Source organism: Argopecten irradians, chromosome 16 (genome assembly GCF_041381155.1).
Source record: "Argopecten irradians isolate NY chromosome 16, Ai_NY, whole genome shotgun sequence".
NCBI classification, from domain to species: domain Eukaryota; kingdom Metazoa; phylum Mollusca; class Bivalvia; order Pectinida; family Pectinidae; genus Argopecten; species Argopecten irradians.
In genome coordinates this window covers 28,561,251-28,567,755 of record NC_091149.1, presented here as the reverse complement: position 1 = coordinate 28,567,755, position 6,505 = coordinate 28,561,251, and the positions used below count along the sequence as shown (strand labels likewise).

At 40.2% G+C, this 6,505-nt stretch overlaps 1 pseudogene; it reads left to right on the top strand.

Moving 5' to 3' along the window:
* The first annotated feature begins 728 nt into the window (after nt 1-728).
* On the top strand, nt 729-3,562 carry LOC138310747 (uncharacterized; annotated as a pseudogene).
* Nucleotides 3,563-6,505: the final 2,943 nt, after the last annotated feature.

Genomic DNA, 6,505 nt, shown 5'->3' with positions numbered 1-6,505 from the left:
GCAAACTAAAGAAAAAAACAAAAGTGGTTACTCATTTGTTATGTAAACGAATTAAAGAATCTATATATGGTTAGGATTTATCAATATTAACAGTTTTTTATTTCCACTGTGCGGTTGGGGCAATAACGAAATAAAGATATTGGGAAAATAGAATTGTACAAATAAAATAAGTTAAAATAAGCAAGGCTGTGTTATGCGTTTTACTGAAAGGCTAATTAAAGTAATGCATTTATGTAACGTTTCTTGAAAGCAGCCTTTATGGAGTTGTATTTTTGATATTGTTAGTTTGCTTTACGCCATATTAGCAATCATGATCATTTAACCAGCCTACGATCAGTGTTTAGCTACTAGCATCCTCGATATACCAAGGGTTACTACCACTGGCGTTATATCCACCCCTGATGTTATTTCATAGCAAAATTGTGTGTGAAAAAAAACCGGATGAAACAGTTAGTTTTTTATGTTAATATAAAGATTCCATTAATGCTCGTTCTCTGTAATCCTCAGTAACTCTTCTGAAATGCCTACACCATTAGTATGGTATAGACTAGGGATAGATATAACGACAGTGATGTTAACTTCTGGAATATCGTGGATGTATTATTGCAACCATTAATAGTAGTCCTAACCATCCGGTCACTTTGGCACGCTTTATTTTCGTAATCACTACGAGTGTACATGAAGTTTACACTAAACACAAGTCTTGCTTTTACATGTATGTCTTGATCAACATGTTTGTATAAAATTGTCTCTAACCTATTTAATTATTTTAGGATGCCATCCCCGAAGGATTTCCCATGCTGCTTATGCTCTAAAAGAACAAAACCAGGAAATAGACGAACTCTTCGTGGTGTAGAGAACAAAGATATCCGCAAATTCCTTTTCAAACAGTATTTCGTTCAGATCAAGGAAGACAGCGTTACTTGCAACAAATGTAGACAATTATATTACGCATCAATATATAAGAACAAACAGCCTGTAAACACGTTAAGCCATACTAGTGAGCAAAAAAGGAACGCGACAATTTTAAATTCGCCGCCAAGCATAACGCTTCCAATACCTTCTGCCGAAGGAAGCCATTCACAATGCTTTGTTTGCAAGCAAAGAAACGGGAAACTTGTGGTCATTCCATCCAAAGCACGGTACGATATTTTCCTTGAAAAAGAACTCATTTGCCCTGCAGGAGCACGATGCTGTAAGAATCATATTGACAATGAATTTTTAACAAAACAAGCTTTTGATTTGATCGAAGGTAGTCGAACAACATCTTCCTTTAACCACACTGGCATGATGGATATGCTTAAACAATTGCGCCAGATAGCTTTGAACAATGCTAGTAAACGCATAGACTTTGACCATTTGAGTACCTTAGATAATGGTGATATGGTAAACCTAACTGGGTTAACGAAAGAACAGTTCAAGGACTTATGCAGTCACATCTTGGGTCTTCGAGATTCCAAAAACAGAAGTACAACAATGTGCGCAGGTATTCTTTTGACAAAACTCAGGACCGGAATGTCAAATAGACTTCTCTCTACAATTTTCAACATCGGCAAAGATTCTATAGGACGCGCCATCAAGTCTTCGAGATCGTCTTTGATTGAATCGTTTGTTCCGAAACACATTGGATTTAGTCACATTACAAGAGATGAAGTAATCCAGCACCATACTCGTCCTCTGGCTTGAAGAGGAAGACCTCGTGATTGTGGACAGAGGATTCAGGGACTCGTTGAATTTACTGAGCGAGTTCGGTATTCGGTCCGAGATGCCCTCTTTCCGCACAAAGGCCAGGCACAGCATTCTGTGGAAGAAAGCAACACTTCACGCCTAGTTACCAAAATAAGATGGGTCGTCGAATCAGCGAATGCTAGGATAAAACATTGGCGCTTCCTTAATCACATATTGCCGACTAACCAGGTCCCGTTTATTGGCGACTATGTCAGGATTGTTGTTGCTGTTTGTAACAAATACTGTCCGGCACTTAGTACAGGATGCCCAGATTTTGATGCAACACTAGGGGCAAAGATGTTGCATTTATCGAAGAAAGGCAATGTTCTTCAGGAAAAAGTGATGAAAGAAAAACTCAACAAAAGGACCGTTATTTGGAAACCCATTGATGCAGCAGACGATGTTCTCGACTTTCCAAAACTGGACGAGGAGCAGCTTCGAAACCTGACATTGGGTACGTTTACTAATTAAATATTGAAACATATTCAAAGGGAAATAATTCTGTGCATCTGCAAGATGAATGCCAATAGGAATTGAAATTGTATTTTCTCTTTTTTCTGACAGCGTTAAGTTCAAATATATCTCGTGATGTTACACAATGTCAAATATGTCTTTAAATATCGATTTCAGCTCAAATATCGTATTCAATTTCCTCGTCATTTATTGTACAGTCATTTAGTAACTGTTCACAGGAGTATATCAATTAAAGCTGGCCAAGCTGTACAGCAGAGAGCACATTGACGAAGAAGGGCAGTTTCATATACTCGTACACAGAACAGAGGAAGGCTTGATAAGTGCTAAGATCCAAAGCAGACACACTTCATCCAGGTCGTATCAATTATGGATCGCATATTCAGAGGGACATATAACATGTTGGTACTGTAAATGTAAATCTTGATCGAGGGTAGTGGGTGCATGTGCACATATTTCTTCTGTTCTATGGTACCTTGGGTTCGCCAGACATCTCCATCTCTCATATGAACCTGGGAAAGACTGGAGTATGTACCTGATGGACGCAAAGAACATTCCACAGCCACAGCCAATAGATGAAAGTGATGACGACTCAGTTGAAGACTAACAAACATTTATAACATGTCACATGTACATATCACACCTTGGTAGAAATTGATACCCACTCATCTGTTTGGATAATGTACCACTGTTTTTTTGGAAAGGGTTAAATATATTTTTCTACATCTCTACCAAAGTAATTGATTATCTCATTCTGTTCAATTGATTAATATGGATTCTTGACAAAGATAGTTGCCTATCATCAAGTTAAGTTAATATCAAATCATCTGTCATTTTTATGTTGCTATAGAGTAACAACCGTTGCTAAGACGGATTAATTGTGATATAATATATCTTTCTTTGTACTGATATCAAAGTATGTATGCAAGCTTGATATATTCCTTCAATGATACATTTGTAAAATTCACTAACAATCAGTCAATTATCTAGAAACATGCTTGATATTTACTAGTATTGTTGCTATGAGGGAAATCGGTTGCTCTGTATATACTGTATATACATACTATTTTTACTCAAAATACACTTTATGAAACTGGATAGTGCATTTAAGTCATTGATTTCATAATTAAAATATAAACAATGATTAAACTTTTGAATCATTTTCATAAAAATGATGGTTGAACATCTGTCAAATTATAATAAATACTGGTAATATGATAGTTTGGTTGCTAATGCCGTTGCTTGGCAACTGTTAAGTAAGCTATTTAACAAAGTGTTTTTTGCAAATGTCATGTACTCTAGATAATATGGTATGAAAATTCAAAAAAAATCCAGCGTGGGGACAAAAATAGTCCTTAATGCACCTAGCCCTTTGGTCACAAGCCATTTTTGTTTGTTTGTTTGTTTGATTAATTAACGTCCTATTAACAGCTATGGTCATGTACGGCCTCCCGTATTTGCATGTATGTGGTGTGTTGCGTGTATGTTGTGCGAGGTGCGTGTTTTGGGAGACTGCGGTATATTCGTGTTGTGTCTTCTTGTATAGTGGAATTGTTGCCCTTTTTATAGTGCTATATCACTGAAGCATGCCGCCGAAGACACCAAGCAACACACCCCACCCGGTCACATTATACTGACAACGGGCGAACCAGCCGTCCCACTCCCTGTATGCTGAGCGCTAAACGGGATTAGAAACTACCACTTTTACAGACTTTTACGGCCAGGGGACAGATCCCAGAGCCTTCCTCACAGTGGCGAACGCTCAACTCAAGGCCAAAAGTGAGGCGGTGTCAGTTAGGAAGAAGAGAAAAGATAAGATCCTAAATTTAGTCGCCTTTTACGATCATGCAATAGGGACAGCAGGTACAATTATAACGCCCTACCTGCCGGACAGTTCTGTTCCCCTCCCCCAAGGATGTTTGTGGCCAAATTTGGTTACAATCTATGCAGAACTCTAGGACAAGTACCGATTTATAGGCTTTACCTCTATTTCCCCTATTTGGCCCCGCCCCTCCTGCACCTGGGGGATCAGAGCCAAAATTTATACAAACTCTGTTCTAATTCCCCCAAGGATGTTTGTGGCTAAATTTGGTTACATTCCATGCAGAACTTTATGACTAGTAGCGATTTAAAGGATTTACCTCTTTTTCCCCTATTTGGCCCTGCCCCCGGGGGTCAGAGCCAAAATTTACTCAAGTTCTGTTCCCCTTCCCCCAAGGATGTTTGTGGCCAAATTTGGTTATAATCCATGCAGAACTCTAGGACAAGTAGCGATTTATAGGATTTACCTCTATATCCCCTATTGGGTCCCGCCCCTCCTGCCCGGGGGGGGGGGGGGGGGGGGGGGGGGGGCTGAGCCAAATTTTTACAAGTTTTGTTCCCCTTCCCCCAAGGATGCTTGTGGCTAAATTTGGTTACAATCTATGCAGAACTCTAGGACAAGTAGCGATTTATAGGAATTACCTCAAGGATGTTTGTGGCCAAATTTGGTTACATTCCATGCAGAACTTTATGACTAGTAGCGATTTAAAGGATTTACCTCTTTTTCCCCTATTGGGCCCCGCCCCTCCTGCCCCCGGGGGCTCAGAGCCAAAATTTGTGCAATCTCTATTCTTATTCCCCCAAGGATGTTTGTGGCCAAATTTGGTTACATTCCATGCAGAACTTTTTGACTAGTAGCGATTTAAAGGATTTACCTCTTTTTCCCCTATTGGACCCCGCCCCTCCTGCCCCCGGGGGGTCAGAGCCAAAATTTACTCAAGTTCTGTTCCCCTTCCCCAAGGATGTTTGTGGCCAAATTTGGTTACAATCTATGCAGAATTCTAGGACAAGTAGCGATTTATAGGATTTACCTCTATTTCCCCTATTTGGCCCCGCCCCTCCTGCCCCCGGGGGGTCAGAGCCAAAATTTGTGCAAACTCTATTCTTATTCCCCCAAGGATGTTTCTGGCTAAATTTGGTTACATTCCATGCAGAACTTTATGACTAGTAGCGATTTAAAGGATTTACCTCTTTTTCCCCTATTGGGCCCCGCTCCTCCTGCCCCCGGGGGGTCAGAGCCAAAATTTATACAAACTCTATTCCTATTCCCCCAAGGATGTTTGTGGACAAATTTGGTTACAATCCATGCAGAACTCTAGGACAAGAAGCGATTTATAGGATTTACCTCTATTTCCCCTATTGGGCCCCGCCCCTCCTGCCCCCGGGGGGTCAGAGCCAAAATTTATGCACGTTCTGTTTCCCTTCCCCCAAGGATGTTTGTGGCCAAATTTGGTTATAATTCATGCAGAACTCAATGACTAGTAGCGATTTAAAGGAAATGTTGACGGACGGACGGACGACGGACGACGGACGCCGCGCCAGGGCCAGGTGAGCTAATAATCAAAGAAACATAACAAATTGTAGTTTGTCATCGATTACTTGTGTTAGTCCCTCTACCAACTTTGTAGTTTGCCATCGATTACGTCTGTTTGTCCCTCTACCAACCTTTGTAGTTTGTCATCGATTACGTCTGTTTGTCCTTGTACCAAACCTTGTAGTTTGTCATCGATTACGTCTGTTTTTCCCTCTACCAACCTTTGTAGTTTGTCATCGATTACGTTTTCTTGTCCCTGTACCAAAGTCGAAAATCGAATACCTCGCAAAAAATCATGATTTCACATATCACCGGGTATTATCTTTAAAAGGGCTACAAAGATATTATCAAAAATAAACCCCAGCTAATAAGTTGCAAACAAGAAATCGTTAGAAATTGTGGAAAATGGAGTTTTTGGAGCAGTTGTACACGAACCTGAAGTGGAGGTTCAATTAAAAGATCCAGTTTCTGTAATGATCAGCTGGGATTGTTGCATAACACAGTGATCTTCGAAATGGATTATTGTAACACCGCTCCATGTCTAGGTATGTAACGACTCCTGTATATACTAGTTCCATGTTCAGGTATGTGCTGACCTCTGTATACTACATCAATATCCATGCAATATTAAGCCCTATATACAATATCGATACCCATACAATATTAACCCCTGTAACTTAATTTACAAATATCGACCTGTTTTAAGGTGGATACGGTGATTTATCAACTTGGGGGAGTGATATCACTCGAGGCCGAAGGCCGGTTATATCACTTTCGAGGGTTGATAAATTAACATCATGTGGATACCGAAGGTCAGGTTGACCTATTGTCATCGTGTTTCGTCCGTCGTCGTGGGCCGTGCGTCGTGCATAAGACTATTTATACAAAAGCTTACTCCTCTTTATTCCCAATCTGATTAAAATACAGATCCTCATAACCACTCCGTTCAAT